Here is a 15,144-nt window from a genome sequence, read left to right as displayed (position 1 = left end):
TTATTCCCTTGGTTTTATAATATCAACCCCTTGGGTTTATTAATCTAAGGGTTCATTATACTTGGGTATAATATTATTCATAGAGTTTATAATACTAATATTAGGGTTTCATATAAATCCATTGGATTTATAATCATGGTCAACCATGGTTAATCATTGTCAATCATAGTCAACATTTTCCAAATAGGGTCAACCATGGTCAATATTGATAAACCATGGTCTATTGAAAAGTGTAACTAGGTTCGGTCTTCATAATGACATCTGTACTTGTGATTTTATGCAATTGATGCAAAGAAGAAAAATAAAAGTATTATTGTAATCTTTGTCTCATGGGTTTCATGAGCAAGGAATTTTACTTTTAGGTAAGGCTCCCATTGTGAGCCCTCAAGATTTGTCATAAAGTCAAATTGATTCAATGTCATAAATGAAGGACCCTTATTGGGCATATTACAAATTTGTATGAGTCATTAAGAATAAAACAACCCTCCAAGACTAAGCTCAAACACCTCCATCAAGTTGGCTTGAATATGGAGTAAAGGATCTACATCAAAGAATATGTCGACTCACATACAACTCATGACGACTTATTTTCATGAGAAACCACTATAAATAGGTATCCTAGGCTCATTTCTGAAGTAAGAATTTTGGTCAAGATCTAAAGTGAGAAAAGAAGTGTGAAGTTCACAAGGAAAGAAAACCTATAACCAACAAGAAGAAAGAAAGGAATATCAAGTTGTTTGGCATTGTCTTTGGGCTAATATCTTCACACGTGTGGCAAAAAAAACTATAGTTTCTACAGTAGTATATGAGTCCAAGAAAAAGTAACCAAAAGGGTCTCCTCATCGGCTCCACTACTAGTCGAACTCACCTAGAAGATTCCTCAAGAAAAGTGAAGGAAGGGATGCATCTTAGGGTTCGTTCTCACTCCTCACACCTGTGAAACTAAAAAGCTATGTACTGCATATCTGTGGAAAGAGATCGGAATTTTAAAAGTACAGAAAGTTTGACTTTCATTGAAAAAAGAAGGAGGAAAGAGCAATAAGTTTGATTCAAGGAGGATCTCATCAAGGAATGTTTGTGACTTGGTCTTGAAGAGGAAACTAGGTCAAGGGTCTTGGCCTTGGTATGTGTCAATTGAAGTCTCTATAAGGAGAAGAATTCATTTGGGTTTTCCTCTCAAGTGGGAGAGGTTTTGGCCCTGGCTGATAGCCTACATTCTGTGGCTCTTGTCCCTTTAATTTTTATGCTTTGATAGTTGTTTTATGAAGTAGAACACTATAGTAATCTAACTAAAGGGAAGATCTTAATCTATTGAAGTAAAAAGAATTCACAGGTAGTTATCATTAATAGACAAATCACCTAATCTTGATGCCCTAGATTTGTCAATGTGGTATTAGAGTGAAGGTGACAAATTCAAGGAAGGGCATCTTATCAAGGGACACTCAAGGATCAAATCTCGAGAAAGGAATCAAATCAAAGCTAGAAGATCATATTGGAGTCAATATCTAGAAAGAAGTGTCAAAACATTAGATCGAAGAAGAAAGTATACACCTACAAGATGTCCTGGAATCCTAAAGACATCTTAAGAGACCACAAAGAACCTCGTCAAGTTGAAGGACTTATACGTCAAGTTCATTTCTAGAGAAGCAAGATCAAGAATGTTATCATCATCTTAAGAATTTCTAATGCAGTTTCCTCTCGTTGAAGCAAGGACCTTACCATTATAGAAGGTCATTCAAGAAGCATAAAAAAGTCATCATTTATCATCACCAACAAGGGCATCTCAATCTAAAGTGATATCCTTCTTTGTGAAGTCAAGGATCACTCTTGAAGAGATCTATCCTCATCAAGGATAAGTTCTCTCTCATCTATATTCTCATCAAATTGAAGGAGGCAGTGAATGGAACAAGCATCTTCACAAGTAAGTATATTTATGTCTGAATCTTTCAAGATGTCTTTTTTCAAGGAAAGAAGCAAATTGGTTGGGGCTTCAAACTATATTGCATGGAAATAGAGGACATATCTGAATCTCATTAAAAATGAGGTTATGGATCATGTCAAAGGATCTATCACCAAACAAAGAAGATGCCTAAGCACTTGCAAAATTTATGAAAGGGTAAGTGAGGGTTCAAAGGATTCTCATAGAGTCCATCAAGGATCCCCTAATTCCATACGTATCTAAACTCAACACATCAAAAGAGATATATACAAAAATTGGTAGAGTTGTTTTCTCTAAGCACTACAGGAGAATATATCTCTCTAAGGAAAGAACTCTACAAGCTAAAGATATTGAAAGAAGAAGAAATATCCTCATACTTTATGAGGATATATGAGATAAGGGATCAACTTCAAGATCTGTGAGAAGTATTGTCTAACAAGGAGATGACCATAATAGTACTAAATGCACTACCAAAGGAATGGGGTAACTTTACTTCAAGCATATATGGGAAAAAATGAGCTACTCCATTCCAGGATCTATGTTCATTATGTAAGATTGAAGAAAATAGGCTAAATGCTAAAACTGATGTGGGATCCAGTGAGAAAAATCAAGCATATGCTAACAAAGAATAGAGGAAAGTCTAGGAAATTTGGCTCTCAGAATAAGAGAAGGAACATGACCAACATTAAATGCTATGGAAGGAATATGGGAATTACAAAATTGGTTGTCCTAATCTCAAGAAGGAAAATAACAAAAGAGGTATAGAAGAAGCCCATATCACCGAAGAAGTGGAGGAAGATAAAAAAACAAGTCCAAGAAAGAGGAAGTAGAAGATATCTACTATGATTGAGATAGTCTTCCTCACCTAGTTCTTTTCAAGTTCATATTTTAAAGATATGGCTATGATAGGATGCATCATGGTATCATAAAAGCATTATAAGCAAGAGCTCGTGACATCATCATAGAGAAGCATGGAAGATAGTTGAAGTCTATGGCGGTGACCCATGGGAAGATATAGCTCTTGGAAACCTCATTAGAAACATAATTGGTACTTATGGCAAAATGATTTAGTACAAAGCTCATCATACATAAGTTAAAATGAAACATTTCATTGACGGGGATACTCAAGATCCTTTATTGAAATCTTTATCGGAAGGTTCACCAATATAAAGGAAGCAAAGATTTCATCAAGAATTCCAACTTGTGGAATTCGTGGTATGATGGTATGATGACAAAAGAGGTGAAGTAGATCAAGGTATTGAAGTTCTTTCAATCAAGGAAGATGTTGAAAGGAAGTCTAAGATGACCTAAAGGAAAATGAGGTATGTATTCTTGTATTCGGTATTATAGAGTCATGTTAAATGTTTGCAGGTAGCATGGATAAATGCTCTATCTCGATAGCATAATCAAAATAAAGGATCTCCTCCTTTGAAAGGATGCAAGAAGGCATGGGTCACACATTGTCTGGATGAAATAAACATAATATGTCCTCATATATAATATGAGGTGGTTGACAATAATTGGAGGAACTTTGATTAAAATTTCATGGGAAGAAAAATGTGTGAAGAAAGAAAGGAAGAGATTATGAAATATGCAACTATGGAAAAGACAATAAACTTCCAAGGACTGAGATATTTGGTTAGCATATCTCCATGAAAGATATGAAAAATTTGATGAAGTCTGAAAAATAAAAAAACCCTTGAAAGTATATATCTTTTGGAGATGTGTCAATATGTGTAATGTCCCCTAATAATAATAACAGTAATAATAATAAATAAAATACAATAATATTAAAATATAAGAAAATAAATGATAAACAATAAAGAAAAGATAATAATGGTAAATAAATAATAAAAAATTAAAGTAAATATAATAATAGTAAATGAACAATAAACAATGAAGAGAATATAATAATAATAAATAAATAAAATACTAAATAACAATACTAGAGTTCTAAGAAGAGGACTCAAACTCGTGGGCGCGAAGATAGGGTTACAGAGGAACTCAAAGGTTTCTCCCTATGGAGTGCAGCAGAGGAGGGAGCTCCACTCCCTCCTACACGGAAGCAACTGCCGGTAGAGGCAAGGCACCATCGGGTAAAGTCAGAGGTTCTGGGGAAGAGGGGGAAAAAATAATGAGAAGGAGTCAGATGGGGCCAGACTCAAGGAAAACAGTAGCACGAAGGACAAAGAGGAAGAAGATGAAAGCCAGGGAAAAAGGGACAAAAGTCAAAAGGGATAGTGCAAACCTAAAACAGAGATTACTCCGAGAGTTGTGTTGAATGATCCTGCTCTGCAGGAGCACAAGAACCATATGGGGACGTACACCATAATTTGCAAATTCATGGGAATTTGGCCCTTTGAAAAGGCATTACAGACATGGATCAAATACCACTGGAAACCCAAAGGCAGTATTGAACTCCATCTGGGGTCAAAGGGTTTTTTTACCGTGGTATTTACTAACATTGAAGATAAAGACAGAATATTCGAAGGAGGACCCTACTTTTTTGCAGCAGCATGCCTCTATATGAGGCCGTGGAAAATGAAGTTCGTTCCAGAAAGGGAGACATTCACCTTGGTACCTATATGGCTAAGGCTCTATTCCATACCTCTTGATTATTGGCAACATGGCTCGCTTGCTGCCATTGGAAATAAGCTAGGGCGCTTTGTGAAAGCTTTGGAAGCCACTAGAAGGGGTAAATATACTTCCTATGCTAGGATTTGCATAGAAATGGATCTATCAAGCACTCTCCCAAATGAATTAATTCTGGAAGGTTTGATGAGGAATGGGTCCAAATAGTGGATTATGAGCATATCCCGTTTAGATGTCGTAGATGCCACGAACATGGTCACCTAATTAGAGACTGTCCTCTTAGTAAAGTAGACAATAAAGGAGAACCTAGAACTGTGAAGGATACTGAAAGCTTTCAAAAAGTGGTAAGTAAAGGAAAAGGAGGCAGAAAGGGATCAAGGCAACATCGCAGTGAGGGGAAAAAGAACAACACGAACAAGTTTCAAGTACTGGAAGAAAAGGAAGAGACAACAAGTGAAGACCAAGCAATGGAGGAAGGACCTAATGAAAAAGAGAAGGAGGAGACTACATCATAACAAAAGGGATTTGTAATAGGAAGGAAACTATGAATAGTGAGACTGAAGCAGAAATAGATATGGAAATGACCCAAAGTGAAACGGATCTGGAAGATCATGAACTACAAGAAATTCTAGAAAAGGAACACCTAGATCTGGAAGGGTTCTTGATGCAGGGAACCACGGGAGGGATAGATTCACTACCCCAAGAGGATTGCAACAGAATACAACAGTGGTCATTCAACCTGTCAGCGTTTCAAAAACTTTTCTAGTAAAAAATGTTTATGGTCCTAAAAAATTAGAGGATAAACTCAAATTGTTAGAAGCCCTTAGTGACCTTAGGAGCAGACAGACTGGAATGCCTTGCATCATGGGAGGAGATTATAACATGATCAAATCTCTCTCAGAAAAAAACGAGGTACCAGAGTGCTCAATAAAGACTCCTTAGCGTTTCAATCATTTACAGACAATATGAATTTGGTTGAGTCAGATTCAAGCAATGGCCATTTTACATGGAACAACAAAAGAGGAGGAAAGGCGCTCGTAGTGTCTAAGTTAGACAGGTTCATGATATTGGAGGATTTAATGTTTCTAAATAGGAAAATCATAGCCAGAGTTCTTGATGCAGGGAACCACGGGAGGGATAGATTCACTACCCCAAGAGGATTGCAACAGAATACAACAGTTGTTTTTATGGAAGACTCAAGAAAGAGGGTTAGAAACAGGAAAAATCATAGGATTTAAGGGTTCTTGATGCAGGGAACCACGGGAGGGATAGATTCACTACCCCAAGAGGATTGCAACAGAATACAACAGTTGTTTTTATGGAAGACTCAGGAAATAAGGTTAGAAACAGGAAAAATCACTGACAAGCAGGAAAACAAAGGAGTGAAAACAATGAAACTAACCCTAGGAATAGCTCCTAGAAATACTGGTAAAAAGAGAGGCCAGAAAAAGCAGAAGGAACTTCTGATGGAGTGTGGAAAGCTAATGATAGATTCGGGTAAGACGAGAGACCTAACCAATTACTCCTTTACAAGTCTTTAATAATGAAATTTACATCTTGGAATATTAGAGGTCTAGGAAGTAGAAGAAAAAAAGATTGCTTAGTCATAGAATTAAACAAGATATATCGGACATGATTTTCATCCAGGAAACGAAATATTCCATTCAAAAAATAAGACTCATACATAGCAAATGGCTCATTAGATATGAATTTCTACAGGTTAAAGTAGAGAACACAACGAGGGGTATTCTTACTCTTTGGAATCCCCAAAGGATTAGCATTATGGATGCAGAGGCATCAAGAAATTATCTAGCAGTGGTCATTCAACCTGTCAGCGTTTCAAAAACTTTTATAGTAAAAAATGTTTATGGTCCTCAAAAATTAGAGGATAAACTCAAATTGTTAGAAGCCCTTAGTGACCTTAGGAGCAGATAGACTGGAATGCCTTGCATCATGGGAGGAGATTATAACATGATCAAATCTCTCTCAGAAAAAAAGGAGGTACCAGAGTGCTCAATAAAGACTCCTTAGCGTTTCAATCATTTACAGACAATATGAATTTGGTTGAGTCAGATTCAAGCAATGGCCATTTGACATGGAACAACAAAAGAGGAGGAGAGGCACTCGTAGTGTCTAAGTTAGACAGGTTCATGATATTGGAGGATTTAATGTTTCTAAATAGGAAAATCATAGCCAGAGTGCTTCCCTTTGGAGGCTCACACCACTGGCCGGTTCAGTTGGAAATCATGGGTATAGATTCTCCCATGAATAGACCCTTCAGATTCGAAAACATCTGGCTCTCCCACCCAGATTTCATTAGCAACATTGAAAAATGGTGGGCTGAAGACTTGCAAATACAAGGATCTAGGATGTACCTTCTTCATAAAAGATTAAAGCACATTAAGTTTAGACTAAAGGAATGGAACCGGAAGGATTTTGGTAACATTTTTGAGGAAAAAAAATCAGTGGAAATTAAAATTCTAGAACTCAAAAAGGCTCTGATAAACGATGGATTTGACAAAGCCAAAAGTGAGCAGGCTGATAAATACCATCTAGTTTGGGAAAATTTATGCAAACAAGAGGAAATATTTTGGAGACAAAAATCCAGAATTCAATGGCTCAAGGAAGGAGAACGAAACACCAGATTTTTTCACAGATCCACTATGGCTAACAGAGCTCACAACAGAATCTCCATGATTAAAAATGAGGGAGGGGAAATTCAGACCACTCATAAAGATATTGAAGCTGTGCTGGTCCAACATTTCTGGAAGATCACTCAGGAAAACACTCCAGATAGGGATCAATACATAAGGGGAATCACAGGGCATATCCCCAAACTGTTGTCCAGAGAGGACAATTTTAACCTGAATGGACCAGTTGAGGAAGAGGAGGTCAGCGAGGTTGTCAAAGATATGCAGAATGGAAAAGCACCAGGTCCCGATGGTTTCAATGTAGAATTTTTTAAAGCGTGTTGGCATATTGTCAAAGAGGACATTGTGAATGTTGTTGAGGATTCCAGGAGAAGCAAAACTATCCTAAAATCTCTCAACACCTCCTTTATTTCCCTTATTCCCAAACAGGACACAACTCAATCTGCAGACAAGTACAGACCTATTGCCTTATGTAATGTGGTTTACAAGATAATATCCAAAGTAGTGGCTAATAGACTCAAACCTCTCCTTCCCTCGCTAGTATCTGAGGAACAAATAGGTTTTGTGGAGGGAAGACAGATTCTAGATAACATTATTCAAGCACATGAGGTGGTGCACACACTTACCAGCAAAAAACAGGCAGGGATGATCATGCAATTGGACATTGCCAAAACATATGACAAGGTGAATTGGAATTATATCAAGAAGGTTCTCTATGCCTTTGGGTTTGACCACAACTGGGTCAGATGGGTTATGGCGTTGGTGTCCTCCTCTAGCTTTTCCATTCTGGTCAATGGATCCTCCTCAGAAATCTTCAATCCTTCTAGAGGCCTCAGGCAGGGACACCCTCTTTCTCCTTTCCTCTTTATTCTTATGATGGAAGGGCTTAGGCGATCCATTAAGAAAGCCAAAGATATGGGTAAAATTAAGGGTCTTCAAATTTCCGAGAACAGTTCTGTGCTGACTCATCAACAATTTGTGGATGATACCTTACTGCAAGGCGTTCCAAAAGTCAAAGAAGCTTTGGCCTACAAACAAATTCTTAAAGAATTTTCCCTGGCTACAGGTATGGAAGTCAACCTCTCTAAATCAAAAATATTCTTCTTTAGCACTAACATTTCTATCCAAAGAAATATCTCAATAATTCTTGGATTCCATCGTGATTCCCTCCCCTCTAAATATTTAGGAATACCTCTTACTGCCAGACCCATGCATAAGAGTATTTGGGAACCGGTCCTTAATAAGATGCAGGATAAAGTAAAAAATTGGACCTTCCGTGCCTTGAGCCTGGCCAACAGGTTAGCTCTGACTAAGGCTATTCTACAATCCATCCCAGTTTTTGTGCTATCAGCTCTCCCAACTCCAAAAGGTGTCTTAGAGCAAATCAGAGACATTCAAAGAGACTTCCTGTGGGGAAGGAGGAAACTAGAAAGAAATGGGCCCTAGTTTCCTGGGAAAAAATATGCAAACCCAAAAGTCAGGGGGGCCTTGGCCTGGACGATCAAGAGATTCTTTGTAAAGCTCTAGGAGCCAAACTCTGGTGGAGATGGGTGTAGGAGCCAAAAGCACAGTGGGCCAGGATATGGAAAGAGAAATATGCCAGCCTGTGGCACAATAATGATCTCATAAGAATGTCTGGAACTATAAAAGGTTCCTACATATGGAACAGAGCCTGGGAGAATAGAAGTCTAGTTCAAAATAATAGTTTCTGGGAAATTAGAGTAGGAGATATTGCTCTTTTTTGGGAGGAAAAATGGCAACAGGAACCAACACTGTTAACAGAGAATATTATATGCATCAAGCAGGAAACGGATGCCCAAGGGTTAATCAGAGTTAAGTATTTTTGGGATCTTTTGCATACCTCTGAAAAATCGAGAAGCTAGAGAAACATTGATTGTGGAGAGGATAGCCCCCTAAAAATCAAAGCAGAGGCTCTTGGGGACTTGCTAAAGCAAAGGATGATCTTAAAAACGGAAGGGCAGGATCAAATGAGATGGTGTAATAACAAGCGAGGAGCCTTTAATCTCGGGGAAGCTAAGGGTTATCTACTAGGGCTGAATTATAGTGTTCCAGACAAGACCTGGATGCATCTTTGGAGGCAGCAAGGATGGATGAAGATCAAGATTTTTATGTGGCTGGTTCATCACAAGAAAATTTTGACTTCGGAAAATATTAGAAGAAGTGGAATTATGGGACCCTCTAGATGCCAGCCCTGTGAGGAGCAGGAGGAGAAAATGGAACATATTCTCAATAGTTTCTTTTATACTACTTGGCTGTGGGAGTCGTTCTCTTCAATTTTCCAGCAGTCTGATAGGGGCAGAGGAAGTATCACAAATACCCTAAACCACAGGAGAAAAAATTTCAAGGAGAACGAAGCCCTAAATTTGGCCTGGGCCTTCACACCTGGCTTTATTATCTGGAATGTTTGGAAAGAAAGAAATAAAAAAAATTTCAAGAATGGTAAGTCTTCAGCACAACACCTTCTTGACCTTATCTTAAAACAGATCAGAGAGACATTCAGATCTACTATTAATAATATCCCCTCGAATCCCTCCATTTATGAAGAGCGGAGAATTTTCAAGCAACTAGGAATGCAAGGGATAACTCCTCAAGGTAGAAACAGAAAGGATAAAAACATGGTTACAGAGAAGGACTACTGGCAACCCCCACCGAAAAGCTTTCTAAAATACAACATTGATGGTGCCTCTAAAGGCAATCTGAGAAATGCGGGTTATGGTGTAGCTTTAAGGGATGACGGGGGCAATATTATATTTATCTTCCACTACCATTTAGGTAGAGCTACTAATAACATGGCAGAAGTGATGGCTCTAGAGCAGGGTCTAGAGTTTCTATCACAGAATCATCACTCAAATGTCATTGTGGAAGCAGACTCTGAGATAACCATCAACGCAGCAAAAAGAATCAGTGGTGGTTCCAGGCCGGAAAGAGTCTCGAATCATTGGAAACTTATCCAGGTTTATCAAAGAATACAAATGCATCTAAAGGGCCTTCAAACCATAAGCTTCAACCACGTTCAACGTAATGCCAATAAACTGGCCGACTTACTGGCCAATCAAGGTGTGAGCAGTGTAGAAGGTGGAATGGCTAAAAAGTGGCAAGAAATTCCTCCAAGTCATCAAAAGGCTATTTGTGAGGAACAAGGTGTGGAGGACAAGGAGGTTTTCTGATATCGAGCTGGGTGGAATTCCACGATTGGATGATGCTGGGGGGTTCTAACTCAGTACAGCAGGACGAACCAGAGAGGCAGAGAGTCATGTTTGGGCTCATCTTCTCCCAGACCATCTCGACCAGGTTTTCCAGGTTTAGGAGAGGGAGATTAAAAGGCGCAAGAAGAACCTTGTTTTATCTGATAGCCTATTTTACAGATTTCAAGGTCCTAGCATGTAAAACCAAACCCCAAGCTGTTTTCGATTGCTCGCACCGCTTTTACGTGGAAAGCGGTTTCAGAGATTTCACAGCGATTCCAGTCAATCTACAACACATGGCAGGGGGAGGGTTCTGAAAACCACCCTTTATCGCACATTAATGTCGGTTCATCTTGGCTAGTGCGATATCATTCTTATCTGTAGGATTTTCTTGAAGGCGATCTGTGGGGCAGTACCGCTTAACTTCAGGTCTTTTGGAGCTAAGCGATTTCCCCTCAGCCGTTGATCTTCTTGCTTCTTTTGGATGGCCCAGATAGTTCATGCCTTTCTGAGTTTGGGGTAGCGGGAAGTTCGCGGGTTGTTCCTTGGGTTAGAGATTTTTGTTGTAAGGCTAGGAGGTTAAGCCCTTGGTGACTAGGGCTTTTCTTTCTTTTCTCTTTCCTTGGCGTCGAGTGGACGTTTGTGAAAATTGTACACTATTTTTTGGGTTATTGAAATAGAAGGATCCACACTTTAGAAAAAAAAAAACCAATACTAGAGTTCTAAATAAATATATATATAAGTGAACTACAAAAATAGTAAAAATGAGTAAAGTTAACAAAAAGTAAAAAGGAATAAAAAGAGAAAAAAATAAATTAATATAAATATTAAATTAAGTAAAACTTAAAATAAATAAATAAAAGTTGCATGTTGACACATGGAATGTGTGCATGTGGACCTATTTCCATTTTTTGGTCTATTTAATGGAGGATGAGGAAGATGAGATTCATCATTCCTTCATCCATTCTCTTGGAAGAAAAGTGTTGTGAGACAAAGAATTCCCTTACAATAGTATGTTGATTGAGGGCTTGGGGTGGCTAGTTGTAGAAATATTATGTGCAGCTGAGTCTATAGTTGGGTGGAGAGTCATCCCCAAAATCTTTGTTGCGGTTAGCATAATCAAAGAGCATTCAACTCCAAAATAAAAAGTAATGAATATCGTCGATACAAGTAAATTGCCTCTACTCGTGTTTTTCTTAAATTCTATGTTAAATAGTTGAATAATTGAGTTTGATTATTGAGCATATAAATTGATGTAATTATTTGTATATTTTAAATTGGGGTTGGTACATATGGTATCAGAGCATGGTTAAAACCCTAAGGCCTATGAGCCTTGACATAAAGTTTTAGCTAACATCTATATGCAAATTGGATTATTAACCTTGTCAAAAGTATCTATGGTTTTGGTTTTTATTTGATTGATTAGACCAATTTATAATCAAATTCTCTTTTCTTATTAAATTTAAAAATAAATAAATAATTTTTTTTTTGAAGAAAATTCCTATGTAAGTAAATATAGGTTTTATGTTCCACTATTGTTTAGGATCATGATAGATTTATTAAATTGCTTTTAGAATAAGTAAGAATATTTTCCACAAGTTTGTGAGAACGAAATTTCAATATTCTAATTCTTTCACAATTTCTTACTTCCTTCTTTGATAGTCAATCGAGATTTAAATTTTAATGTTATTAATTTTACTCTTTTGTTTTTCTTTTATATTTTGCAACATAGGTTTTGTTATCAGTTTTACTCTTTTGTTTTTATTTTATGTTTTACAACATAGGCTTTGTAGTTGTGACCATCCTTAATGATATTTTTTGTGTGTGAAAATTTGGTGTCAAATTTAGAGTAATTTATGATATTGAACAGGTACCATGCTGTCAATATACATTGTAATATCATATTTTGTGCACCTGAAACTTCTTATATTGAAAAAATAGTAGACCACATGGGTATTACTAAAATTCTAATATCTGGTTTAACTGAAAAGGTTGAAAAACTTAGTCTGTCTAAAGTTGATAAACCAGTTCCTACTTCCTTCCTTTATAAAAGAAATATCAAGATTCAAGATCCTGTCAAACCAGTTGATAGATTTCCGGCATTATTTCCAAAAGAAGTAGCCCAATCTTCTGTTGAAAAATCAGAGGCTACAGAAAAATTACAATTGCTTCCTTATTTAAGGAAGAAGAAGAAGAACATAAAGAATATGAATCTAAGATTCTCCCTATTCATGAACCTCTAGAAAGTAGATTCAATAAGCATCATGCTCCTAATATAGAAGGGAAGGGTAACCTTCCGAAATCTCATACATTTTTTCCTGAGTCACACCGTGAATGGAATATTGACAATCTGAGTGTTGGTCAGATTATGAAATTTCTTAATATGATGTTTACTAAATATAAACTCATGTTTCTCAAAGGAAAGAGTTAAATAGAAGCATGCACAACCATTATTCAGTGTTTTACAGGAACACTACTCAGGTGGTGGGAGACAAAATCGTCTCCAACATTATTGGCAAAAATGGAGGCTGAAGTCCTCAAAGATGAAGCAGGAGATATGATTCACAATACAGATGGCACAACAACAAGTAACATGATTTGAGCTCTAACTTCCATGATATTAAAGCACCAATGTGGCTGTGAAACAGAGATTGCAAACAAACATGAGGTTATTCTAATGAATCTCAAGTGCCACAAAATGTCACAATTTGAAGACTTCCACAGGGACTGGATGCAAAGAATCTATGAAGTGAAATATTCAAAAAATATATTATGGAAATAGGTATATCTTGCTGCTCTACCATCTAGATTTGTTGACTACATTAGAATGCAAGAAATCTTCCAGTTGACTTTTGAGTCATATACTTTGGGAGATATTTACTGTCACATAACCAAGACATTAGTCAATTTCTGTACAAGTTTCAACGTAAATAGATCATTTGAAAAAAATTCAAAGCTTCTAGACAGAAAGTCCATTTGTAGCAAATATAGACTTACAATTGATGATCCTTTGGTTTGAAAAAGAAAAGCTAAGAAAAGAGCCAAAAAGGAATATAAGAAGACTACTAGATTCCACAAGCATCAAAGAAAGCCCTCCCACAGGCCTAGAGTTTCCTCTATAGCAAGGAAAGGGTATTATAGGTACGTCCCCAGGACACATTATCACAAACCCTTTGTTATTCATCTACATACATCTAAGCAAGAGAAATGGAACAAGCTTACTTGCTGGTTATGTGGAAAAAATGGACGTACTTCAACCAAATGTCCAGAAGGAGAAGAATCAAGGAAGAACAGAGGAAAAAAGTCACAATCCCTATTCCAAAGGGGTAAAAATATCAAGACAGAAGGACACATTTAGTGTATGAAGTGTGGTTCCCGCACTCATAGATTAGAACGCTACCCTAATGTGGTGATTAAAGACCAAATTCAGTAGCAACAGATTAAAGAGTCATCTCTTGACTCCTATAGCTCTTCTTATTCTTCTGAAGAAGAATTACAGGCACACATGCAGCCATGTTCATTTTCATAATCATAAAAATGTGATTGTCATACTGACTTTGAAAATTGTGCTTGTAATATGTATACTAATTTTGACTCAGAATTCTATAGTGACTGCTAATGGCTGCTACAGAAGAAGAAGAGATCAAAATTCTCTATCAAATCCATGCAATGAAAGAAGGATAGATGAAGAATAGGCTTACAGAAGAATTCATAGATCAACTCTATTCCAGCTCTTCCAAAAATTTAGCTAAGAAGCCATTATTTGTTGAAGCATCGCTTGAAAGAAACACCGGGGCTTTTCAAAGACACTAAGAGCCAGCCGCTGGCAAGGTTCACTCGCTCACCTTGGGAGAAGTAAGTAGAGATATACATAACATAAAAATAGAGATCTCTGCTTTAAAATCTCAGGTAGCTGAAATACAAAAGGGGAAGTAAGTTGTAAAAAAAACTTCTCATCCATGGGATACAGAGGAATATTCCAACAATTCTAATGTTGAAATAATTGAAGGAAGAAAAGATCCTATTTTTGGATTTCAAGAAATGAGAATTCTTGCCATTACTTATCAACAACATCATGTTAAAGTAAATATTTGCATATAGGGAGAAATGATTGCATTAACAACACTCCTTGACTTTGGTGCTGATGTAAACATATTGAACAACAAAGTCATCCCAAAAAAGTATTAGATTTCTACAAAAAGAAAGGTTGTTGGTCTTGGTAATCAGACACTTAACTATGAGGTTCCAAAAGCATCTATTTTCTTTAATAGCCACAGCATAAATTTGGCATTTGCAGTTGCAGAAATCCCAGTTGATTGCATTCTGGGAAACATCTTTCTAACAACAATTGAGCCTCATGGATCAACCAGACTCAGTGGAAACAAACCTGGTTATTTCATCTTTGTCCCTACATCAAAAGGAACAACAAGAAGGATCGAGATGCCTTATATATCAAATCCCATAATTTCTACTATGATGCAGACTGTCCAAGAATTGGTCAAAGCTGAAGAAAAATTGACAGATCTAAAAGATCTGAAATCTATATTAAAGGTAGAAGAATAGTTAAAGGTTCCTCAGGTGAAAAAGAAAATTGAGGAAGTAAAGAAACAAATAGAAGAACAATGTTGCCCAGAAGAGTCGAATGCCTTCTGGCACACAAAATAACACACAGTCCAATTACCCTACAAAGAAAGATATATATGCAAACCCTGTAAAAGTTTAGCTATTCCTATGAATGAGGAATACAGGGATCTAT

The sequence above is a fragment of the Pinus tabuliformis genome, chromosome 9, assembly GCF_031772625.1.
Source record: "Pinus tabuliformis cultivar Carrire ecotype Pingquan chromosome 9, CPIR1, whole genome shotgun sequence".
Taxonomy (NCBI): domain Eukaryota; kingdom Viridiplantae; phylum Streptophyta; class Pinopsida; order Pinales; family Pinaceae; genus Pinus; species Pinus tabuliformis.
This window is presented reverse-complemented; position numbering follows the sequence as displayed.